General features: G+C 46.1%; 1 protein-coding gene across 1 annotated transcript in view; it reads right to left on the bottom strand.

Moving 5' to 3' along the window:
* The window catches only part of LOC101526509 (S phase cyclin A-associated protein in the endoplasmic reticulum), a 238417-nt gene that overhangs the window by 73688 nt on the left and 137645 nt on the right, over positions 1–27084 (bottom strand). The window lies entirely within an intron of this gene.

The following is a 27084-nucleotide window of genomic DNA, read 5'->3' as shown; positions in this document are numbered from 1 at the left end:
AAAGAAATCCACCTGTCTACCCAATTTTTGAAACACCCTCAGGCTCTTGGATCAGGGGGGAAAAAAAGACCCTAAGCAGAACCTGAGACCTCCAGGTCCAGCGTTAAGGGCCAGTGATGGAGGAAAGCAGCCAGGGGGCGAGCTGAGCCTTCTCTCTGGGACAGGAGCCCTGTGGCCCTGAGGGGGGAGCACCCCTGCTTGGAGGGGACAGGTTTGGCTGTGTGGGCCCAGACAGTCTAAGAGCAGACTGATAAAACACTTGTTTTTCCTCTATAGGACTGAAACAAATGCCATGCCTGGGCTGAACTTACTTCTGGAGCAACCAACCCACGGCCCAGCTCTCTCCCAGGTGTTTGCACTACCTGCCTGAGCCTCCTGCTTTAGGCCCACGGGCAGATTCTGATTTGGTCCCTGTAACCAGCCCCCTACGAGATAAAGTGGGACCCTGGGAGCAGCAGCATCCACCCGGCCTGGGTGAGAGATGTACATTCCTCAAGCTCTGCCCCGACCAGGTCATGGAGACAGACTGCGGTCAGGTCAGGGGAAGCAGGTGCACCGCCGAGTGCCTGGACCACCACTCCAGGATCCCGGTTCTGTGTCCTGGTTCAGCACTGCACATCCTTGGAGATCTTTAACACTTCCCTGCCCAGGTCTCTTGCCCTGAGAGGCTGGCTGTGGCCTGGGGCATCTTCTGACAGCTGATGGCTGCCACAGCTGGCAACCACAGGTCTAAGTGTCACTATGCCAACATGCAGTCACTCAACCAACAGCCAAGTTCCTATGACGTGATAAGCACTTGTGCTCAGGTCTAGAACAAACAAGTTGCCTCTCCTGGTGGGATGCACGCAGCTCTGACTGGAGAGCTCTGCCTGTCTGGGATGGCTGCACTTGGCTGCTTACCATCGGGAGACTTTCAGAGGGGGGCACGGAACAAGATCTCGGTTAAGGTTACAGGCATCAGCATCAGAGTTCCAGCCCAGTCACGATTTTCGCAAGTTACTGGCATGCCCTTTGGCCCCCATAAAGCCAAGATAAGAATACCTAAGTTTCACATGGCTGTTGTGAGAAATAACTGAGGACAGTGTCTGCTACAAGGGACAGTCATTTAACCAATGGGAGCCCTTCCCAGGGCCGGTGACCTCATTAGGCTCCCTGATCTTGAGATGAATGAGTCAAACTCAAGCAGGCCAGAGAGGGCTATTTCCAGGATAACAAGGCACAGTGCCTCTCTAAAGTTTACACGGTTTCCTGGCACAAAAGGCATAAGGGTTCTCAGGGCTGATAGGTGCTGGTTGGAGATAGCTGGTCCTTGGCTGTATCCTGCCTTCCCAAGGCATGGACAGGAAAACCCTGGTCCCCCAGGAACCTAGTCAGAACCCATTTCTTGGTGGGAGGCTCTGCCCAGCAAACCTCTCTCTAATGTCAATCAGCACCATTTCTGTTATTTGACAATATGTCTAAAAAGTGTTTCCCTCTTTAATTAAAAAATAGCATGAATTATTATCACAAAAAATTTTTTAAGCGGTCTCTAGGACAGTTAGTGCTCTCTGCAAATGAAAACCTGGCTCCAGGGCTTCAGTCCTGGGAGGGATAAACTACAGTCTCTCTGGCTGGGGCTAGGCTCTGCCAGGGCGCTCCCCTGCTCCCCTTTCAGGGAGCAGGTACCCTGCAGCCTTCCTTAATGCCTGTGGAATACAGCTGAAAGGACCCCATCAAGCTAGAACTCGGTTCCCCTTGGTCAGCTACTGAATGGGTGATGGCGACCCCAGGACGCGACCCGCAAAGCAAGGGGGTCTGAGGAGCAGTGTCTCCTGGTCACCGTGCCCCCACCTCCTCAGCGGGAGCGGACATCTGCACATTCTCCCAGAGGCAGGGCACTGGCTGCCAGGCTTCTGAGCCCTCTACACAATCACCCTGTGGACACAGAAGCTGCGGTCCGCGCAGGACATGGGCCTGCAGCTCTTGGTGGCGGAGGCCAGGTGAGTTTCAGAAAAGGGAGACTCCTCTTGGAGGTCATGACCCGGCAAGGGAAGCTGCGCTTCTTGACTCAAGTGCTTAGGCAGTTGCAGGTGCCAATTCCCATGGCATAGTGGGTGTGTAGAGGGGGGTGTGTGTGTTACACATGTGTATGTGTGTATGCACGCACAGACATGCTGCACCCACCCAGCTCCTGTCTCGTGGACGCGGCCTGGAGGAGGGAACAGCGCTCCCAGTGACCGTGTCTGGTATTGCTTTTGGAGCCAACACAGAATCCAGTCGTTTTTTTCTTTTTTTTTTTTTATAGAATCCAAAATCTTAAGTTTAAATTCCTCTACTGATTAAAATACTGAAACTGAGAAACACGGCATGAGTCTTAAAGGCTGAATAGCTTCTAATCCTAAGGCTATAAAAAAGTAGTTCAGTTGGGCCTTGATCCCATATGGCCGCTGGTTCTAATCCCGGCAGCTCCACTTCCTCTCTATCTCTCCTCCTCTCAGTATATCTGACTTTGTAATAAAAATAAAATAAATCTTAAAAAAAAAGTAGTCCAGCCACACTCTATGTTGTGTCCCACTTTCTTTTTTTTTCCTTCAGTGTATGTGATTTATTCTGTATTGATTTAAAAACAATTTTAGCAACAAGTAAAAACGGTAAGCATAAATTCATTAACCGATGGTCACATGTAAATACAGTCACATTTGTGTGCTTAAGCATCAGAAAACTTTTCAATTCTAGGAAAGTAAAGCTACACTTTAGGGTGAGTAGCATATTATTGTTTATTTTGAAAGAGTTCTTCAGATGACTTCTTGTTTAAAGATACTGAAAGAATTTCTTCTGAAAGAAATCTGCAAAAATATCTGAGTCATTTAAATCTGAAAGAGCACATGATGCATGTGCAGAACTTTGCACTGATTTACATAGAAAAGTTGGGTCATTTTTTGGGGTGTTTTTTGTTTTGTTTTTACCCAAAATTGAATCATAAAGATTAGAGCAATTTTTTTATTAATTATTTTGCATTATGTGACAGTTTCATAGGCTCTGGGAATCCCCCCACCCCTCCCCACGCCCCTCCCCCTGGTGGATTCCTCCACCTTGATGCAGTATTACAGTTCAAATTCAATCAAGATTCTTTCCTTGCAAACGTATACCAAGCATAGAGTCCAGCTACTTATTGTCCAGATGGGTTGAACAGTTTCTTGGGGAGTTAGAGCTGGTAGAATATCATCCCAGTCAATTAAGAGTCCCAATATAACATCAACAGCAATTTGCAACATTATGGAATTAACATGGTTTTGAGTAACCAGTATGTTAAAAAAAAAAAAAGCAAGTTCTTAACCACAACCTCTGATTAGCTCATTGACATTTCAATTTTAGTTTAAATACAGGACCGGCTGCTATATACCTTAAAATGGCTATAAGGTACCATTCAGCTGTCTCATGTCTATTTCATTTTAGTATTTAGCCATTTGTTGTGTTGAAGTATAATTTTGCTGATCTTGGCAGATTTTAAAGCTTGGATCCCAACCATGAAGACTCCCAGACCTTCACCACAAACTATTAATACGAGCAACAAGGACTATATCCCAACTGCCAAGGAGGCCACAGGGAATTGGATGCCCTCCGAGGCCGAGAACTCTGAAGTCACCCACCCCTAACCGGAGCTTCCGCAGGGGATGGAAGAAGTCCAAACACTACCGTGCAGAAACCAACGTCATTGGAAAGACAACCAGAAGCCCTGAGTGGTCCACAGAAACAGAAGAACGATAAATGTCCTTCGGGATCAGGGAGGAGAGCTTTCTCTGGTCCGAGCCTGGCTCCACCTCTGGACCCCCACCCTCCCTTGCAATGACCATCGAGATCGCTTCGAAAACTCCTCACAGCAAACAAACAATCATACAAACTAAAAAAACCTAAAATAAATAGACAAACAACAGAAAGTAGAGCTTGGAATCTGACAGGAAAGAGCTGGCGTGGATTGGCTCATGCCTCGCTCGGTGGGACACAAAGATTAGTCACTAGTCACCATGGTGTTGAGGATTTTCCTGCACACCCCCCCTCAAAAAAAAATGTTTTACACCTTAATTGTTGACAAATGTCTTGTTAGAGTTGTGTCCCATTTTCAAGGTTGCAAAGCAAGCAGTTTGCACAGTGTTGTTACAAGCCACAGGAAAACAAACTCCAGTCGGCTCAGTTAGGTATAAAGAAAATGAGGCAACAGCCTAGCCAGAAGCTGAGAAACCCGAGGGCAGACATTCCTTGTCTAGGTCCAACACTGAGATGGTACACGATGTAACCCACTTGGTGAAAAGCACCTGCAGAGAAAGAAAGTACAGTGGCCTGGACCTCAGCAGGTGTGGCTAACTCACAAGAAGCCGGGCTCTGGGACATGGGTGCTTTTTCAACAGCTTCACATTCACACTGGACTGGGAAACCTGTGCCACATGTCCACGGGCTGGACCCAAGGCAGGCTGGGGCGAAGGTGTGGCCCCACACTGTGGGAGAGCCGAGAGCCGCCTTCTAGGTTTAGGAATTCTGCACGGCCACCCGTGGAGCTGCTGCTGAGCAGACTAGCCTGGGCTGCCAGCTTCCTCTGGGGAACTTTGCAGGAAGCATGGGCGGGTCAGAGGGAATGAAAATCCTGAAGCTTTGGACAAGACACTGCTAAATTCAGTCTGCCTTACAGGGAGAAAGCATTTTGTGGCAAGTGGTTTAGATTTCCAGAGAAAGATTTAGACTTCCAGAGAAAGATTTTCTTCACACTTTTACCAGCATTGGATAATCTCCTTAAAAGAAATTTCTGTCCGTTTGACAGCTAAATAAGAACGGTATTTTACAGGTTTCTTTTATTATTAGGGTGATTAAAGATCTTTTTCTGTGCTTATTTGCCATGTCTGTTTATGTTAAGCATTTTTCTTCGATTTGAGAGGTCCAGGGAAGGAGCAGAGGGAGAGGGAGAGGGAACACACTTTCATCTGCTGGTTTCCTCCCAAGAGCGGTCAGGATCAAGCTCAGGGTCAAGAGGTCCAGCAGCATCCCGGTCGGGGAAGGAAGGTACCCATCGCGGCAGCAGAGCCAGCACTGGAGCTGGGACTGGGAGCTGCAGCCAGATCCGCAACTCAGACATCAAATGAGGATGCGGGCATCTAACAGCCAGGCCAAGTGCTTGCTCTGACAGATGCTGGAATTCCCACTTCGTCTTGGGCTTTCCCTAAGCAATATCTAAAGCTGTTTACTAACCATATAAATGTGAACCTTTTGGTAATTTGCTGCCAATGATTGTTCTAGTACATTGCTGTCTAGATTTTTAAAAAACTGCCACAAAGAATATTGATTTCATATATTTGAGAGAGAGTGAAAGAGCAAAGCAGACAATGACTAGGAGAGAACGTGGGGGTAGGAAGCAGGGCCAGGAAGAACAAGACAGGGAGAAGGAGTGGATCCCACCTGCTAGCTCACTAAATGCTTGCAGCAGCCAGCTCTGGACCAAGCCCACGATAGAAACTTGGGAATCCAATACAGCTCCCTGGTGGCAGGAACCCAGTGACCCGAGCTGTCCCCCACTGCCTCCTGCGGTCTGCATTAGCAAGAGCTGGGGCCTGGCACTGGCTCAGGCCCTCGGGTGTGAGCATGGCTGTCCTGACCAGTGCCCTGACTGCTGGGTCAGAAGCCTATCGCACATGTTATTTCTATGTGATGAAAGTTGCCAAATTTTTCTTTCATGACATTCAGGTCTTCTGTTAGACTTAGTGGGCCTTTCCACTCCAAGATTGTAAAAGCATTCTTTAAACTCTACTTCTGGTATTTTATGAACTTCGCATTGAAGCCACAATATAAACTTGATTTTTAAAGCAATTTTAAAATGATTTGTAAAGATTCTCTAACAAGACATATTGCTAGTATTGTCTCCAGTTTCACTTTTGTTTTTTATTTTTCTGCTAGTTAAAAATTCTTACCTATTTTTCTTTGTTTGAAAGGCAAAGAGACAAGCCAGAGAAAGTTCTTCTGTGCATTGTTTCATTCCCAACTGGTCTCCCACCTGGGCAGCAGGGAGTGACTCCCAGCCAATGCCTATGGCCCCCAGGGCACCCAGCTTATAACATTGTTGACGTAAACAATTTTATGTAACCTAACACATTTTTTGGTTTTTTTCCCCCTGCCATTGATATTTAAAAGTTCTTTTCTATTATGGAATGAAGTCATTGCTCATTTGTACTTTTGGCTAAGTTATCTATTTTTTCCTTTGAAATATCACTGGTTCTAGCATCCACTGTTAAGTTGTTTCTGTGGGTGAGTTGGGAGCCTTGCTCTGTCTCCCCCTGCAAGGCACTGATGACCCACGTGCCCTTTTCCGTTGTGGCCGTGAGAAGCCACCCTCAGCACAGCCCCACATACAGGGCCTTACCAGCTTCCTGGCCTTTGATTGGGGTCCCACTACCTGCGTACTGCTCCTTTGTTTGTACAACTGCAGGCTGCTGCATCCCTGCATCCAGACGAAAGATGGATTCCCAATGAAACTGTTGGACATGTGCAGACAATGGGATGCTGGACTGTCCGACATTGTCTGTACCAACAATGTCAGAGTACACTTAATTAAGAGACTGATAGAATTATGATTCCTGATGAAGGACTACACTATTGTAACAAAATGAGAAAAATCTAACGGAGGGGGTGGGAGTTTTGGGGGGGAAATCCCAGCCTATACAAAATTGTAAAAAAAAATAATAATAAAAAAAGAAAAAAGAATAATATGTAGAACATTCTAATTCTGCAACTGAATGCTATATTCCCTCAGTTTTGATTCATATTTTTATGGCCTTGATTTTCAATGTCTATTTTTCTGTTTTATTTAACAGAATTTTTGGAGCCAATGCTTCATGTGCAGTGGGGTTAAGCCACCATTAGTGATGCTGGCATCCTATTCGAATCTTGGCTGCTCCACTTATCATCCAGCTCCCTGCTAGCACAACTGGCAAAGCAGTGGAAGACAGAGCAAGTGCTTGGGCCCCTGTACCCATTTGGGAAACTCAGATGGAGTTCAGGCTCCTAGTTTCTGCCTGGCCTAGCCCTAATAGTTGCAGCCATTTGGGGAGTAAATCAGTGGATGGAATATCAATATCTCTCTCTCACTCTAACTCTACTTTTCTAATCAATCAATCAATCTTTAAGGAAAGCCCCCAGCATTCCTGTGTTTGTCCCTACGGTGGCCTCGATCATGTGAGGCTGGCAGGAGGCAGTGGCACCAGGGCCAGCAGCACTTGGTGGGGTTACGCTGGCCCCACGTGCTTTACGTGGCAGATAGGCACATGCTTTTCGGGGACGCATGGAATGTGCCTCTACAACCTGGCATGCACACAATTCTCCCTAGAAACTTTCACAAAGAAAACAACTTTCTGAGCAGAAAAAAAGAAGTGGGGGGAGGGCTAGCATTTTCAGGGTCAGGAAAAACTGGTGCACTTGGTAAAACGTGCTTGAAAAGAAACTGCGCGACTGTTTGAAGAGCACCTGTCTGGGAAAGGGCACTCCTTTGAACTGAGCCTGGGTGGTCTGTCTGCTGGGCAAGGCTCCCTGTAATTTTAAACTTGAATGACTGGAAGCACTTTTTAACATCAAACAGAAAGCCCTAGAATCTTTTGAGAAGACACCGAAATCCCACTGTCCGTTCTGTCCAGAGGGTAGGGCTTCCTGAATAATCTCGAGTGAAGGGTAGGTAGGGGAGGAGGTGGAGGCTTCCCACGGGAAATGCAACATGGGCTGGCAGACATCTGACCCACACATCTGAGTGCTGGGTACTACATATGGGAATGTGTTTTGCAGAAAGACCCACAGCAGGACCTAAGCTGGGACACATCCAAGGCTGGTATCAGCGACACAGAAGTCCCAGACAGCTGCAACCTAAGCAGGCAGGAAAGGCCGTGGCTGACATCTATGTGCTTAAGGCTTTTCAGAAAACACCATCACCAAAACATATGGGCCATGCCAGCGTCCAGGGAGTGGCTGTTTGAAAAGCAGCTGTCACGGACCACTTCTCAAAATGCCCATGGGGGAAAATGCTCATCTCTCCCAGCTCCTGCACAGTAAATTCTGAGCTGGGCAGGGGTGGGAGGTTCTGGAGCTACAAAGATGCCAAGAGAGGCTTGGGTTTGCATCAGCGATGGTCTCAGGGCTGCAGCCAGGAAGGGATGCAGCCACAACAACACACAGGGTGACGCACAAACTTTCCACCCTGAATCTGAACAGCTGCCCCAGTTTTACCAGTGCCCCAGGGAAGACAGATTCCCAAAATAGTTTATGATTTACTGAACACTTTTGGTTTGCAGTAAGCATTTAATCAATGGTATACACATAGCATAGTAAAAAAAAAAACAAAAACAAAAACAAAAAACATTTGAAAAACTGCAGGAATTTTTAAACTTTTTAAAACAAATATTTTTAGTTGAGAGAGGCAGAGACACAAATAGAGATCAATCTTGGATTTGCTGGTTCACACCTCAAGTGTCTGCAGCAGTCAGGGCTGGGCCACTGAAGCCAGCAGCCAGGAACTCCATCTGGGTCTCCCACTTGAGTGGCAGGAACCCAAGTACTCGAGCCCTCACTGCTGCCTCCTGCAGCATGCTGGAGGAAATGGAGGGAGGACTTGATCCCAGGCATTCTGGTACGGTGACCAGGTGTCCCCAGTGGGGGTTGAACTGCTGCATCACAATATTGCCAAAAATTTTTAAAACTTTTTGCACCACAATAAATCCTCCTATGACTTCTGTTTTGCCATGTCTTCCTGAAGCCTACTCAGCTACCTTATATGCTCAGACTATATTCTGTCAGTACAAAGCTCCGAACTAAAGCAGTTTGAAAGCATTATTGAGAGTGATCTCGGACTGCGGCCAGAACTCTGAGGGGTCAGCAAACCCACCCGAGGGAATGTCTGCCCCGGGGCTCCCTGCCCTAGAATGAGATGTGTCATCTAGGCCAGTCCTGCAGGCATGGCCCAGCTGCAAGCCGCAGGTGCCGACTCTACAGGTGAAGATGGACCTGTGTCTGAAGACGGACCGTGTCAGAGGAAAGCATAGCCCTGCCATGTGACCCAATGGCGCTCCTTCCAGGCAAGATTCCTGTCTGACTCAGCACTCCAGAGCCCTTGAGCTGGGCCGCAGGGTCTGGATGAGCACTGAGATACCTAATGAAGGGATGGCAGTGCTCTTCCTCGTAGAAATAGAATATACAACTGCGGAGCATCATAACATCACTCTACAACACGCTACATTATTTTGCTGTTTCAATCCTCACACACATCTGATCAGGAAAATTTATCCTCAGCTGATCTTGCATATTCTGGGTCTCAAAGAAATGTCTTGCTTTTTCAAAGCCATCTCAGACACAGCAGAGAAAAATTATGGAAAAATTATGGAATATCTATAAGATTTGCAGTGAACTGGTTTCGAAAGCAAGAAAAGTACTTTCAAACCTGAAAACTAAAGTATGGCACAATTGCTTTATAAATTATGCTGGGAGACAGGATTTAATACTATCAGTCAGTTGTTCTAAGATTTTCATTGTTAGTAATTTTGGGAGGAAACATAATTTACCGATTCTGTTTAAGACAGAGCACTGAATACAAGGTATGATTTGCTGGAAATCCACTTGTGTCTAGGTCCTGTGCTAAGTGTGGTGAAGGACAGCAGACAACAGAGGAAAGCCTGTTACTCTCCTCACTGAAGCTTGCTTGCTTCCCCACAGGCAGGAGCCAAGAAAAGCATCCAGATCACACACCAAAGGTAGAATGCAAGAACAGAAAACTTCCTGAAGACAACAAACATGACCCTGGGTCTGGCAATGACTGTATAGATAAGAAAAGCACAATTCATGAAAGGAAACTAGTGTTGGAATTTATTAAAGTTAGTAACTCTGTTACGCCAACGATTCTGCTAAGAGAATGAAAAGACATCCTGTGGATGCGGCTCGGTATCTGTGCTGCCTGCACCCCTGGGTCTCAGTCCAGCCTCTGCTCTCCAGCTCCCTGGGCACCTCGGGGAGCAGCAGGCGATGGTTCAAGGACTCAGGTCCCTGCCACCTGCTCAGAAGACTTGCACTGAGTTCCTAGCTCCTGTCTTCCTCCTGGCTGGTTCAGGCCATGGCTGCTGCAGGTATCCGGGTGCGGGAGAATGAATAAAAATATGGACGACTGCTTCCTTTTTCAGATAAATGAAATAAATAAAAGACATTTAAATAAAACAATAAGAAAAGTCTAGCAGAAAATACGTGCAAAATATGTAATAAAGAATTTGAATCCAAAATATATATAGATAATGTTTCAAGTCATTAACAAGGAAAAAGAACCAAGTTAAAAAGTAGGCAAATGGCCTGGAATGACAGCCTAGTGGCTAAATCCTTGCCTTGCACATGCTGGGATCCCATATGGGTGCCGATTCATGTCCTGGCTGCTGCACGTCCCATCCAGCTCCCTGCTTGTGGCCTGGGAAAGCAGCCGACGACAGCTCAAAGCCTTGGGACCCTGCACCCACATAGGAGATCCTGGGAGAAGCTTCAGGTTCCTGGCTTCAGACTGGTCCAACTTTGGCTGTTTATGCCATTTGGGGAATGAACCAGCAGATGGAACATCTCTCTCTGTCTTTCCTTTTCTCTAATTCTGTCTTTCAACTGAAATGAAATCTAAAACTTTTTTCTTAAAAAAAAGTTAATAGGGAACCTTAAACACGTATCACTAACTGAAAGAGGCAGTCTGAAAAGGCCTTATGCTGTGTAATCCCACTTGTCAGACATTCTGGAAAAGGCAACCTACACAGATAGTAAAAAGACTGCGAGTAAAAAGTGGCTGTGAGCAGAGGGTGGCAGGGTTGAGCCGGGAGAGTACAGGGGTGTCTACGGCAGTGAAACACGTTGCCTTATTGAAAACACCCACAGCAGGACACAAAGAGGGAACCCTAGCATTCACTATGGACTTTGCTCAGTAACAATTACCAGTGCTGGTTCCTCAGTTGGACAAATACCAATGTACCAAATGGTAACAAGAGGAGAAGCTGAAGGCAGGGGGTGAGAACCAGGACATAGAACTCTGTACTTCTTGTTCTATTCTCTCTATATACTGTCTCTGTCTCTGTCTCTGTCTCTCTCTCTCTCTCTCTGTCTCTGTCTCTCTCTCTCAGACTGAGATGCGCTTACTGGGTTCTGGCCCCCCGCAGCCGCCTTGGAGCTCACCTTGGCCCCTTGTGGCCCTGGGTTCTTGCTCCTCTAACAGCGCCCTGGTGATCTCAGCCATCTTGGTCTCCAGGATGAGCAGGGGCTGCAGGCTCATTTCCTGCCCAGGACTTGGCATCTGCTGGGAATCCAGGGAGCGCTGCTGGCTCATGGAATGGAAAGAAGACTTCAACCGGCTGGAGCCACTCTCAGGGCCTCTGGGGCGGATGCAGGTCCCCATCCCCAACAGAAAACATCTTGTGGATGTTTTCCCCCATTTTATTATTTTCTGTTATATGAGGGGACTTCCAAAAAGTCCACAGAAAAACAAGATTAAAATAATTTAGTTTCGGTGTAAACAATTTGACAATCACTTACTAAAGAATCTTTAAAAGAAAGTTTATGGATGAGAAAAAACTGCATAGATTAAAAACAAATTTTTTCCCACCAGAATAAACACCTATTCCTTCATCTTTCCAGGAGCTTTCTGAAACACTTTGTGTAACAGCTCTGAGAATTCAGCTTCTCAGGGCGTGGAGCCTGCCAGGACCATTGTATTGGTAGTCCTCACTTGGCTCATGCTGCGCTGGGATACTCAACAATTTGAGAATGTGGACAGCTCCACCAATAACTCTGAGGACCAAAAACTGAGACCCCTTCTCAGACCTGACACAGCCACTCCCGACTCACACTCTTCTAAAATTAAATTAGTGGGCCAGGCACAGTGGCCTAGCGGCTCACGCCCTTACCTTGAATGCCCCGGGATCCCATATGGGCGCCGGTTCTAATCCCAGCAGCTCCACTTCCCATCCAGCTCCCTGCTTGTGGCCTGGGAAAGGAATCGAGGACGGCCCAATGCTTTGGGACCCTGCACTTATGTGGGAGACCTGGAGGAGGTTCCTGGCTCCTGGCTCCGGATAGGCACAGCACCGGCCATTGCGCTCCCTTGGGGAGTGAATCATTGGACGGAAGATCTTCCTCTCTGTCTCTCCTCCTCTCTGTATATCTGGCTTTGTAATAAAAATAAATTTAAAAAAAATTAAATTAGCAACTTGATCCTCTTCTGTTCTACTCTCTCCCTTGCAATCCTCAGTCCATAAATTCATCTGCCTGCGGTCGTTTGCTGGTTGGAAGCTACTTCTCTTGTAGATGCCTGACTCTATGGAGCTAAGCAAGGGCCGGGGAACGGATGCGCACTGGACTCTTGTCTATTGATAACAGCATTTCTGAACCTTTTATGAGATCAGTTTTGTAGACTATGAAGTTTCTGACACATATCACCTCTCCAGTGTATCTAGTGCTGAGGTGCAGCAAGTTAAGCCACTGTCTGCAGAACTAGCAGCCCATATGGGTGATGGTTTGAGTCCCAGCTGCTCCACTTCTGATCCAGCTCCCTGATAATGCACCTGGGAAAGCAGCAGAGGATGGCCTCAGTGCTTGGGTTCCTGCACTCATTTGGAAGACCTGGAAGAAGAAGCTCCTGGTTTCAGGCTGGCCTAGCCAATCAGCAGATAGAGCTCTCTCTCTCTATAACTGACTTCAAAATAAATCAATCTTAAAAAAAAATGCTATTCCGTTTTCTTTTGAAGCAAAATCTTCCTATTGGAAAACTTGATGCTACACTGATTTTTGTTCCCTCACAAGTCATATACTTTTTATGCTTTTTAATATGCAATTTAAACAACTGAGGTTCAGTTTGCATATAGCTCACATGACCCTTTTTAGAACACAGAGCTCTGACAAGTGCATGCCCTTGCATAACCCCGCAATAATGAAGAGCAGTTCTGTCACCTCCCCAGTGCTCTGTGGCTCCCTGTCCAGTCGGTCCTGGGAATCACACAGTTGGTGTCTATTCCTGTAGTCCTGTCGCTTCCAGAATGCCACACACAGGCCTTGGCTTTGGCTTCTTTCACTCAGCACAATGCATCTCAGACACAATGATGTGGTAGCATGTCCTAGCAGTCTAGTCCCTTAAAAACGATTCTCTTTATTATGCTGCAAGCATCGACATGGGGATCTACCCTCAAGAGACGTTGAAGCACATGGCATTGTTAACTCCAGGCATGCTGGTGCACAGCGATGTACGCCTCATGTCACAGAAGCTTCCCCGTCTTCCTCCTCCTCCTCCTGGAGCCACGTTTCTCCTCCCTGCTGCCGCACAGTTAACACTTTACAGTCGCCAGTGTTTATCCTTTTGTAATTGGCTTATTTCACTTCTAACGTCATGAATGTTCATTTGCTGCGCTGTTTTTAGGATTTCTTTCCTTTTCAGGGCTAAATACTATTCCACTACATGTCAATACCTCAGTGTCTTTATCCATTCAGCCAACAACAGGTACTGTGGTATTTTCCCCTGTTTGCTATCAATGGTGCTGTTATGGATACATAAGTGCCAGCACCTTTCTGAGGCCCTGTTATCAGTTCCTGTGGTTAAATACCTAGAAGTAGAACTAATGGCTTACATAATACTATGGTTCCACTTTGAACTTTCTTAGGAACCTTTAAACTGTCTTCCACAGTGCTTACCATTCTGAATTCCAGCTGGCAGTGTACTGGGGTTCCAGTTTCCCCACATCTTCCCCAATACCTGCTATCTTTTGGTGCTCAATAATGCCACCCTAGCGGGTGTAAAATGGTAGCTATTGTTTTTTATTTTTAAAGATTTAATTTGTTTATTGGAAAGTCAAACCTACATAGAGAAACAGAAAGAAAGATCCTTCATCTGCTGGTTCACTCCCCAACTGGCCACAGTGGCCGGAGCTGAGCTGATCCGAAGCCGGAATCCAAGAGGTTCTTCCAGGTCTCCCACACGGGCGCAGGGTCCCAGGGTTTGAGCCATCCTCTGCTGCTTTCCCAGGCCACAAGCAGGGAGCTGAATGGGAAATGGGGCAGCCAGATTTAGAACAGGTGCCCATATGGGATCCCAGTGCATGCAAAGGGAAGACTTTTAATTTGCATCTCCTTGATGAGTAACTTTGTTAAGTGTCTTTTCATATACTTGTTTGTATGTGATCTGTATCTCTCCTTTGGAGAAATATCAGGTCAAGCCTTTTGTCCATTTTTAAATTGGTACTTTAAAAAAAAAGATTGATTTGAAAGGCAGAAGGACAGAGTGGGAGGAAGAGATAGAGAAACAGAGCAAGCCATGTGTCAGTTCATCCCTCAAATGCCCACACCGCCAGGGCGAGGGCAGAGGTCAGGTGCTCCATTGGGATCACCCGTATGAGTGTCAGGAATGCAGGTGCTCCATTGGGATCACCCATATGAGTGTCAGGAATGCAGGTGCTCCATTGGGATCACCCACATGAGTGTCAGGAACGCTACCACTTGGCCATCAGTTAGTACCATGTGCAGTAAAGTGGGAAATGTGGGGTAGCTGGGACTTGAACCAGGTACTGAGATGTGGCATGTGGGGAGTCCCAAGTCACAGCTTAACCACAATACGACGACAGGCTTAAATTAGGTTGCTATCAGTAATCTGGCTAGTGAATTGTAGGAGCTGGTTTTATATTTTACAAATCAACTTCTTACATGATGCATGGTTCGAAAACATTTCCACATCCCATAGGCTGGTTTGCACTCTGCTCTTTCCTTTGTGGTACACAGGCTTTTCTGTTTAATATTTATTTTTGCTTTTGTTGCCTGTCTTTCTGATGTTCTATTCACGAATTCACTGTCAAGATCGATGCTATAAAGGTTTCTCCTGTTTTATTTTAGGAGATTTATGGGTTCAAATCTTAGATTGAAATGTTTAATCCATTTTGAGGCGGGTTTTGTGGAAGGCACTAGATAAGGATCCCACTTCATCCTTATGCATGTGGACACCTAGCTTTTCCTAACACCCTTTGCTGTAAAGTCCCCATTGTGTATTTCTGGCACTCTTACCGTATTGGCATGGCTTTCTTTCTTGTTTCTCTATTCCACTCCTGTGCTCTACGAGTCTATCTCTATACCAGTCCCATGCTGCTCTAATCCCTTCAGGTTTGTAAGGCATGTAGTAGTCAGGAGCTGTGACACCCCCAGCTGAAGACCGCCGTCCCTTTTGTCCTTGCTTCTACTGCCCTGCCGGGGGAACCACAGTTTGGTCACTCACCAGTGGAAGCATGTTTGTGTTGGTTAGAGCAACCACGATGAACGTTTCCACAGACATTCAGCCTCTTGGGTGATCGCTCTTTCTCTGGGGTGAGAGCTTAGGTGTGGGGCTGTTGGTTTGTATGTTACGGATCAGTTTTACTTCCTAAGAAGTTTGCCCATAGTTCCCCCAGGGGCCCTCTGCATCCCCACCAGCAGTGTGAGACCCTGTCCTCTCCATATGCTCACCCGCACCTGGTATTGGCACCTCGAAGCAATTTTAATTGGTATGAGGGCTTTCATCTGCATTTCTTATTGATGTTTACATACCAGCCAAGGGTCCCTTTTATTTGATTGTTTGTTTATTTCACAGACTTATTAACTACCCGTTTCACTAAGTAATGGATCCCCAACACCTAACATATTGCCTGGTGCACAACAGGAACCCCAAATTAGACCTTGATTGAGACAGCAATAAATATATCACTTTTTTCCTTTCCCTCAAAAAGGTAAAGAAAATCAAACTTTTTGGCTTAGGAAACATGTTGTTTCAAATTTTTAAAGCAAGAAAGAATGGATCTCATTTGCAAGTACGAATAACAGGATCAGCTCCATCCCCTCAGAAGCTCATTCCACAGAAAGCAGTGTGATACTGTGTGGTACAGACGAGGGGTGTCTCCAAAAGTTAGTGGAAAATATGCATGGTAGAAAAAATGTATGCATGATTTTTAAAAATTGCAGCTAAAATAAACTTCTCTCTTTTTTTTTTTTCCCCATGAGCTTCCCAAAGCTCCCTTGTCTTACTGAAACAACAGATTTCAATTCTCCCACTGGTACTGTGGTACAGACTGCACTGCCCCTGTCCACTGTGATGCTGGGCACAGAGGGTGGGTGGGGGTGGCAGGACACTGGCTCAGCTCATGACAGTGGTCTGGAAGGGACATTAACACTGTGTCCCCACCAAATGATCTTCACTGTGCAAATGCAAATTGTATGTGTCCCACACTCAAGTATGGATCAAAACTTTCTTAATATAATACAATCAAAACAAAATTTTTAATCAAGTCAAATTTCCTAAGCATAATGGATGCCTCATGATGAAGAACAAGAAATTTTAAAAATAAATGTGTTGGAGAATCAAGATGGCAGAATAGGGTAAGAACACATTTAAACGGATGAAGAAACATTAATCAGTATGAAGCAGAGAGGGCACATTTCAGGAAATAGGAGAAGACAGAACAATAGCAGAGGGGTACCTGACAGACACAGGAAAGCAGCAAAAACAACGGTTTGGCGGTGCAGTGACTAATACCCTAACAACATTCAGCAAGTGGCAATCTCAACTGCACCAGCAGCCAGAACTCCATCAGCAACAAGGTGGGAAAGGACTTTCACTGGGAGCTCAGGTGGTGAACCCAGACAAAGAACTGCCTGTCCTGCTGGTCTGTTTGATTTGACCAGGATCAGAGACAGAGTGGCAGATCCCACACAGGCAGTGTGGGAACAGGGTGGATTTCACAGCCCAGTCTGTCCTCTAGAGTTGAATCAGGTGCCATTTTGTTTAAAGTGGCAAAGGCTAGGGAAAGGACTCAGCATGCTGGGCTGGGAGTGAACTCATTTCTGACTCAGCAAACTGCAACAATGCAGCATCCTACAGGTTCCACCCAAGAAAGGCCCAGGTAGCCCTCAGAACTGACTGTCAGCAGATCCAGAACACTAGTAGTGGAACGTCAGGTGCCATTTTGTAGTGTGGCAAAAGTTTTAGGACTGCAGAGGACAACAGTGAGGTGCGCATGTGCTAAGCTCATGAGAACTCACTGAGCTCAGTGCATTGCACTGGTCCCACAGGGAAAACCATACCGCCTATGGCATCAAATGGGTCAAAATAGGTCTGTGTGGCCCTCAGACCTAATGGTCAACAGGTTCCTGTAAGATTACCACCAACAACAACCTAGATATATAGGACTCCTGGTGTCTCCTTAATCCTGGGACCTGCTCCAACCAGCAGTGGGAGAAAGGTTGTAGAGACAACAGTGCAGCCACAGCATGATATCACAGGAGGTGGAGATTGGTGAGCCAGGAGCTGGGGCTATGGAGACCATGATGGAAATCTAACATAAGAACCCAGACCTGGAACTTGCTGGAAGGAGTGGCACAAGTGACTGCAAACGAAGACCCCTGTACCAACTGCAATAAGAAAATTGAACTGTAGACCTGTGGGTTACACAACTTAAAAAAACCTGCCCCAAGGAGAAGAATCTGCTAACCAGGAGTACAATGACCAAGAGCAAAAGAAGAGACAATGGCACAATGAATATTACTGAAGACTCCCCTGCAAAGGAGCAAAACCCTATGCCAACCTCAGAGCTAACCAAGGAAGACATTGAGAAAATGGGGGACACAGAATTCAAAACACTTGTTATAAAACCTATCAATAATGAGAAGCACGTAATGTAGGCATTCAAGGAATTTAAGGAATATGTCACACTGGAAATGAATCAAGTGAAAGCTGATACATTAGAAATGAAGAATACAGTGGACCAAATTAAAAGTACAGTAGAGAGTCTCCAAATAGAATGAAGCAGAGAAAGAATCCCAGAATTGGAAGATATTTCCTGTCATCAGGGGGAAACAAACAAAAAGCTAGAAGCAGAGCTAGGTCAAGCTAAAAAAAAATATTCAAGAAGTGAAAGACACTATCAAAAGGCCTAATATAAGAGTTATGGGAGTCCCAGAAGGTGCAGAAAGAGAAACTGGGATTAAAGGTGTATTCAATGAAATAATAAGTGAAAATTTCCCTAATCTAGAGAAAGAATTGGAAAACAAGATCCAGAAGGGTCACAGAACTCCCAACAGGCTTGACCAAAAGCAATCTTTACCATGACACACGACAATTAAGTTCTCGTCAACTGAACATAAGGACAAGATCCTTAAATGTGCACATGAAAAAATCAACTGACATATAAAGGAATGCCAAATAAACTCACAGGAGACCTCTCACAGGAAACTCTACAGGCAAGAAGAAAATGGAGCGACATATTCCAGATACTAAAAGAAAAAAAATGCCGGCCCAGGATAACATATCTAGCAAACCTTTCCTTTGTCATTGAAAATGAAATAAAATCCTTCCACAGTAAAGAAAAGTTAAAAGAATTTGCCTCTTTCAAACCTGCCTTACAAAGGATACTTCAAGATGTTCTCTTGACAGAGAAGAGGAATATCACCCACCAAAACCAAAGGCAAATGTGAAGAACATCGCAGTAAAATGACAACAGAAAACTAAATTAATGTACAACCCATTGCTAAAATGACAGGACCAAATTACCACCCATTCATATTAACCCTGAATGTAAATGGCTTAAGCTCAATCAAATGTCATAGATTAGTAGACTGGATTAAAAAACAAAACCCGGGCCCGGCGCAATAGCGAAGTAGTTAAAGTGCCGGGTTCCCATATGGTCGCTGGTTCGTATTCTGGCAGCCCTACTTCCCATCCAGCTCCCTGCTTGTGTCCTGGCCTGGGAAAGCAGTCGAGGACGGCCCAAAGCCTTGGGACCCTGAACCCATGAGGGAGACCCAGAAGAGCTCCTAGCTTTGGATTGGCTCAGCTCCAGCTGTTGCGGTCACTTGGGGAGACGGAAGATTTTCCTCTCTCTCTGTCTCTCCTCTTCTCTGTATACCTGCCTTTCCAATAAAGATAAAAAAAAATCTTTTAAAAATACTTTTAAAAATAAAAAAATAACAAAACCCATCTATTTATTGCCTACAGAAGACACATTTCACCATCAAAAATCAGCAGAAACTGTATCTTTTAGATTTTGATTGTTTTGTTGTTCTTAGTTTAATCTCTTCAAAACACTTCTGATTAAATTCTTCAATGATTCATAGATCATACAGTAGCATCATTTTCTTCAAGAAGGTTCTTGATTTTCTTTATATTTTTTCAGTGACATATTAGTCATTCAGTAGCATGCTATTTAACTTCATGGTGGTGTTTTCTTTTTTCTTCCTGTTGTTGATTTTGTTTTGTGGCTTTTCATTTAAGGGGATGTATGGTAACTGTGTAGTAGAGACTATCATATCTAGCAGCATGTATTTTAACTTCGTGGCATACTGTGAAATGGAGACTAACATATCCAGTTGTGAGGATACAATGCAGTATGCATCTCTACTTCCAGAAAAAGACAGACTCCCAATGAAACTGCTTAGTATATGACAATAGGATGACGGACTGTCTGCCATTGTCCGTGCCCACAATAATGGACATATGACTATGTATGATGAGCTATACTTTAAAAATAAAATTGGGCCCGGTACAGTGGCCTAGAGGCTAAAGTCCTCGCCTTGAATGTGCCGGGATCCCATATGGGCACCAGTTCTAATCCCAGCAGCTCCACTTCCCATCCAGCTCCCTGCTTGTGGCCTGGGAAAGGAATCGAGGATGGCCCAATGCTTTGGGACCCTGCACTTATGTGGGAGACCTGGAGGAAGTTCCTGGCTCCTGGCTTCAGATCGGCACAGCACCGGCCATTGTGCTCACTTGGGGAGTGAATCATCGGACGGAAGATCTTCCTCTCTATTTCTCCTCCTGTTTGTATATCTGATTTTGTAATAAAAATAAATAAATCTTAAAAAAAAAAAAAGAAAATCGGTGAACCTGGTGGGGAGGTTTGGGGAGGGTACAAAAGAAACCGCATAATAATAATAATAAATAAAAGGCTAAAAAATTTAAATGTGTTACTACATGGGTCTTTGCTTACCTGGTCAATTTCATTCAAATAGAATAAGACGATGTAATTAGTCCACAGACACAGGCTACTTTTGGGAGGGAAATCCTGTATGTCTGAAACACAGGGTAATTAGACACCCTGTATCTCCTTGAATTAGCCTCCGAGGAACTGATACACCCCAAAGATTAGAGCAACACATCTTCAGAGGTAGTGTGAACATCAAGTTACCACTACGAGTTAAAAGTCTAGTTCTGAAGCATTATTTTTCTGCTCATAAATTTGTTAGTAACCACATAGCGATGATTAGCCAAGTGTTTAGTGATGTGCTTAAGCAGATCTGGTCGTGTAATTTAACGTCCCCAATTAACCGTGCTGGCTCTGGGGAAAGACCCCAGGTGGTCTACAGTGCCAAGTAGCAGATTAAAGTTGACACAACTGATTTCTTCACTTTAATCTTATTAGCGGTACAACAGCTGTCCACTGTTAGCACCTCTCGTAAAACCTTTTCAGACAGCCACAAAATGCCTCACTCTGTCAAATGAAGATGAGCACTGGTCAATCACTGTGCTGATTAGTTTCTCCGACAATTCTTAAAATGTTTTATTGTCTAGTGAGAAGAAAGAAAGTGATTCATTTTGTGTAAACTTTGACACAAAAAATATTTAGACTATACTAAAATAATCCTGCCTAGAAATAAGCAACTGTTTACCCATAAACTCTATTGTAAATTTCATCCTTCCTGGGAAATTTCATTCTACTAACAGGTGTTGAGGGCCTATGACGTCACAAACACAACAGTGGCACACAGGTGCCCCTGAGATCTACATCGAAGGCTTACAGAGGGAGTTTGGTAACTTCATGCCATATTTGCCATCTGATCTCAGCCCAGAAATATATTCTTGTTTCAGATTTCATTGCTGGATCTTCTCTTAACCCTTTGTCTGTTAAATACAAATAGTGATACACAAAGTGTTTTCTGGTTCATTTCCCCAATTCTGATAGATCAGTTCCTCTTTGGCTCACTTGATTCCACACACCATTTCCTGTGCCCACACCAATAAACCACTTGGGGAAAAAACTAAGCCCAACCAAGATCATTCAACCAAGTAACAGCTCTCCTGTGAAAGGAGCACACAGACTAACATCAATAAACCTCCAGCAATTCACCAAAATGAGACAGAGATTTTTGTCAATGAAATGATATGCTTTACTGCAATAGTCCAAAATTTGTATGCTGGCAAACCAGAAATGAAAGAATAGCCATCAATCACTACCCTATAAATGCCAAATTTATAAGAGATCCAAACCGAGTACTTGCACAGATGCAAATGCAAACTCTGATAAACAATTCTAACTGGTTGGTTGTGTAGTGAGGAATTCCTTATTGATGTCACTTTTAGAAGACAACAATCCCACCTGCCTAAGCTAGAAAAAACTTAGTCAACCCGTCGGGTAGATTGATAATAGCCCCCCCGGCAGGAATTCAAGTATATCAGGAGAAGCAAGAAAGAGAGAGAAGGGGGCCTAGGCCAGCCTTTCCGAGGCTGGTGAGGGAGGACACAGCCTGCCACCTTTCCCTGCCTTGGTCTCTTAGCTTACACAAAGTGCTGGTTTGCTGGAGACCAGGCTGGGAAGTGTGATGTGCTGGACGGCTTCATATGGAAATGAGATGCCTTCATGCAGGTGGGTCACATTCAGAGAGCCTCAGGAGAGAAGGAAGGTGTTTGAACACATTCATGATAACAAGATGCTACAGGTTTTGGCGACATGTACCCTGACTGGGTGGTATGCAGAGACAGAACCATCACATGGGCTGAAAAAAAAAAAAAACCAACCCTTAAAGACAACCTCAGCATAGCTTCTCTGATCATAAACCATCAGCCCCACAGCAACCAGTGCCAATTTTTCCACACTAAGTTCAGAAGGTCACTCCTCAGCAGCATCACTGGCACGGTGGGTCAAACCACCATCCTTTGTTCAACCAAGTTTTGTATTTCTTATGGGTCGGAGAGAGGAACAAGAGACCCCATCATGTCCTGAAAACCTGCACTTGGCACCTGAGTGTATGTGTGATTTGTGGTGGGGGATGCAGGACAGGGAGTTACTTCTTGGGTTCCTTCACAGGAGCAAAAGTGCAGTTCCAGGGGCTGGTGTGGTACTACAGCATACTAAGCCTCCACCTGTGCACTGGCATCCCATATTGGCAGTAGTTTGAGTCCTGGAAGCTCCACATCTGACCCAGCTCCCCGCTAATGCACCTGGGAGAGCAGCGGAGGCATGCCCAAGTGCTTGGGCTCCTGCATCTAGCTGGGAGGCCCAGAAGAAGATTCTGGCTCCAGGTCACCCCAACTCTGGATGCTGTGGTCATTTGGAGAGTGAACCAGTGGATGGAAGATTTCTTTTTCCATCCCTCCTTCTCTGTAACTCTGCTTTCCCAATAAAAAATAAATAATTTTTTTAAAGATTTATTTATTTTTATTACAAAGTCAGATATACAGAGAGGAGGAGAGACAGAGAGGAAGATCTTCCATCCGATGATTCACTCCCAAGTGAGCACAATGGCCGGTGCTGTGCCGATCTGAAGCCAGGAGCCAGGAACTTCCTCCAGGTCTCCCACGCGGGTGCAGGGTCCCAAAGCTTTGGGCCGTCTTCGACTGCTTTCCCAGGCCACAAGCAGGGAGCTGGATGGGAAGTGGAGCTGCTGGGATTAGAACCGGCGTCTTTAAGGGATCCCGGCGTGTTTAAGGCGAGGACTTCAGCCGCTAGGCCACTGTGCCGGGCCCAAAAATAAATTTTTAAGTGCACCTCCACATGGGCCAGCTCTGAAACACTAGAAGTAATGAGTACCCTCCTGTGTCAAGCACTGAGACACAACCCAGCTGCCAAAGGATCACAGGGCTCTTAAAATGCTCCAGTTTCTTCCTAGTAGGTGAAACAACCCTGTATCTACTAGCAGAAAGGCGCGCTCTTCAGTTCTCTGTGAGGCAGGCACGAAGTACCCTGTTGTGGCTGGAGCACCACACTCCAGCAGCACCCCAGTATTAGGCAGCGTGTGGTCGGGGGAGTGATGCACACGGGTCCTGCTTTTGTAGTCTTCTAGTCCCCTCTGGACCTTCACCTCACTTTTCAGATAGGCACCTGGCTTCTGATTTCAGAAGAGCCACCGTCAAACAGTGAATAAACTTCCTTTGTTCACTGATGACTTGGGATGATGGCATGCTGAGACCAAGTCTGAGCCAGGGAGGCCTGTTTGTAAACATAGGCCACTCCTCCTGGGTTTCAACCATGACAGGGACCCCCGAGCCACTCAGCAGAACCCACTGGAGAGCTGTAAAGGGGACAAGAGGTGCTGCGACTTGTTTGTAAAGAACCAAACATAACATATTTCTTCCCTTTGATTCCAAGATGACCTCTTCACTTGCTCTGTATTGCTTTCAAGTGTGTTTACCTTAGGATTTAGGGACCTCGAGTTCAATGCACGTCATTTCCACAGTTCCCCAGAGCGGGGTCACCAGCCAAAGGGCAGGTTTCCCACACAGCACGCTGGCTCTCTCTCCGCTCCTGCTTGTTGGGGGCAGTAATGCATTCCCCCGGCTTGGAGGGAATTCACAAGAACAACTCTGGGCTCCCAAGGGAAGTTCGCTGGTACAAATATCTTCAGCCAAGGTGAAGTTAAAAGGCTCTTTAATCCTTCTATTTAACAGAAACACACCGAGCTTTTTGGGTTAGAAATTTTTTGAGGGGGGACAGAAATTCACTTGGAGTATTTCAGGTAAAAGGAACCATTGACCTTAAGGCTACTGGGAAAGCACGCAGCTCAGCTCTGCGCAGGCCAGGACAAAGGCAGCTCTGTGGCGGGTCGGGACAGCTTCCATTCCCAGCCCTTCCTCTCGGGAAGCAGCTCTGCTCCCCTTTCTCTCTCCCTGCAAACAGCCCGCCTTCCTGTGCTAGCAGTGGGTCCCGAAATGGCCCCATGTGATACTTCAAATTCAAATATCCGAGGAAAAACGACCTGAAGGCTTGCACTCTCTCGACTGTAACTTCCTGAGTCAGACCTGGTGGGATCCACTGGAACTTTCTGCACTGGCTTAGCAACCCCATTTAGCTGGCTGGCCGGGAGGTGGCTGGCTATGGAGTCAGCAATCTCACATGAATAGGCTATGACCATTGAAGGTCACCATGGGGTGAAACATAGCTGCTTAGCTGGTTAGAAGACCCAGGGCCAGAGATCTTCACAACATTCTGAACAACAAGGAGGATGGCAAAGAGGGAGGGAGCTGGGTGATTCCAACTCCCTAGGAGAGTCCAGGCTGTGCTACACCGCCTAGCAAAGCTGAAATGGGAGTGGGGCCCAAAGACAACAACTGGGGGATCTGAGAGCCTGGGGTATCCTGCACATACACCGGTGGCGTCTCGGGACACCAAGCCTCCAGATGTGGCATATGAACAACACATCCCTGTTCTGGAGGCTTGCTGAGTCCTGCCAGGTGGCTGTTCCACAAACTCAACCCTGTGGGAACTTGCAGTGATATCTGGAGTGTAATGCATCATGTGGTACATGACTGTCAGCACCCTGAGGGCAGAACCCCCGCCAAATCCATTCCCAGGTCCACTCATGCACACCTGATCCTGAGAAACGCTGTCCCTGCCACCTGCCTCTGGGGCACAGGGGGACATCCCACTTTCCCTCAAAGATATAATGCGTCAGTTGTCTCTCTGTAGGGCCAGGAGAAAAGGAGAGAAGCCTTGGGGGACAAACCCAGAGCAGATCCCGAGTGTCATTCCGAACACTGTCTCTGCCAGCTGCCAAGTGAATGAGCCCTCTCATCAGGGAAGTCCCAGCTCCCCAAGGTGCTGTTGTGGTCCTCCAAGCATGATTGTTCCTAGCCTACAGCTGGCACTGAACCCCATGCAGGGCACTCAGCACAGTGCATGGCACTGAAGACATGGTGCACGCTGGCTGCTGCCCTGCATCAGCTCAGAGGATCCAGGAAACCTGACTGCTGGCAGACACAGGGCACGGAGGTCCAAGCTTCAGTTTATTTCACTTTGGAGAATCAACTCTGCTGTCTTGTCATCAATCACGTTCCCACAAAGCAGAACTCCACATCACGTCATTCACCACTTGCTTCTTTCTATTACAGTCAGTGACTATTGCCCTCCTCGAGTGGAACTGACTGACCAGCAGTGCATAAATGCACATGCTCTGAAGGTGTACAAGTGCAGTTCTACTGATGTGATGTAAAGAAATTGGTGTAGTTTTTCAGGGCCACAGCACTGGGTCAGATTTGTCTTTCCTCATAGGTTAAAACGGAGACATTTTCTACCTGCTGGCATGTTCTGCTTCTTGCACTGTGAGGAGGACAATGAGCACAAACGTGGTCCCAGTTTCAAAGAAGCAATCACAACTCATGGAAATGTAATGACAGACTAACACACTAAGAACCCAGCACACGGGGTAGGTGAGCTCAGGAAAAGCCTGTCTGGCCGGATGGGGTCACCTGGGGCCACGGTCATGTGCTAAGACACAGTGTGCACTTTTACTGCTCAATTTCTGTCCCTCAGAGAAAGAATTCATTCAGGTACCCAAACAGTACTCATACATTGTGTTTACTACCACTTTGATGCAGGAATTATAATCTAGTGGGGAAGCTGACAGCACAGCAGATGGGCCACCTGGCAAGATAGCACACGATAAAGTGTTAAACCAAACTACTCCCTGACCTGTTTGACATTTTTTCCCCAGTGATTTGATGAAGACACATATGTTGTACAGATCAACTTCAGGCTGGTGAAAAGCTAAACAGAAACTCAAGAGACAAAATTAGGACCCAAAAATGATCCGGAAGGTCTAGGGTCAAGTTCACCAGGATGAGGTTCAGACTAAGGGTAAAAAAAGAAATGCCCAAGTAAAATGAACAGACCACAGCTTCTTAGGAACCAAAGTGACTGGTAATGAAGATGTATGATAGGCAGTCAAAACAATGATACCTGTGACAAAACCCCTGAAACCAAAGGCTTCCCTTGTGCAGGGACCTGCTGCTCCTAACCCTCCCAAGGGTTCTCCTCTTCCTGGGTGGCATCCAGTCTTCCCATGTCATGGAGGCTCTCTGATATAGCAAGTCATCTGGCCCAGGGCCACACAGCTAACAAAAGAAAAGCAGGGCGTTGTGCCTGGCTCTTGCTCCAGAGTCCGCACACTTCCACTGGTCCACCACGCTGTGGGCTTGGTTTCAGGTTCCTGAGTCTACTTCTGTATAAAAGCCTATCCTGGGGCACAGGAAGGCGAGTGATGAGGAAGGAGAACTCCCCACATGGCCTGGAGAGAGGTCTCCATGTCCTTCAACAGTGAGGAATGCCGGGAGAGCAGAAGACCTGGTGACGCACGCACTCTGACAGCCCAGGGGGTCTCCTGGTGTCCTTAGTGAATTATGATCATGGACCATTGCCCAGAGGGCTGGGGCTGTGGGGTCTGCAAACGTAGACCCTCACTTTTATTACCATTGCCACTACACAAGGGTACTACAAAAACACAACACTGCTGCTTCTAGTCACTGTAGGGCCATCTACTAATTTATATAATGTGGGGTGCTCTTTAGGTCCAAAGAAAATGACAAACCACCTGCTACTTTTAAATATGAAACATTTTGATCAACAACAATGTCAAAGAAAGGCTAGAATGTGTCATCCACTCTCTGGTACTCACTTTCTAGAGGCAGAGAACACGGTCTTCCCCAGGGCAGAAAGAACTCGACCCATGTGTGTCTGGTTTCAGAAGGAGCTTTCTCAGTGCTGAGAACAATCCAATTGGAGCCCACATGTTTAAAGGCTGCTGTGGGGCACTCCATGCCAGGTAGGGCCAATGACTCTACAGGATGCAAGCAGTGTTTGGGGCTTCCCTTGGTTTGGACAAAAGTGAAAAAAAACACTGAAGATTTTTAAAGTTTTCAGAATTTAAATCCTCAGATGCACCTGTAATTTTCAGTTTTATGTTTTATAAGAGCTACTGGAAGCAAATACTCATTCACAGGAAGTCACCTAGCAACAACTGTAAAACAGAAAGCAAGCCATGCAACTACCTGCAGTGACCAGAGGGACTGGCAGGGTGGTGAGC

This window comes from Ochotona princeps, chromosome 6 (genome assembly GCF_030435755.1).
Source record: "Ochotona princeps isolate mOchPri1 chromosome 6, mOchPri1.hap1, whole genome shotgun sequence".
Lineage (NCBI taxonomy): Eukaryota > Metazoa > Chordata > Mammalia > Lagomorpha > Ochotonidae > Ochotona > Ochotona princeps.
The sequence above is the reverse complement of the archived record's forward strand: the minus strand, read 5'-3'. Positions and strand labels throughout refer to the sequence as shown.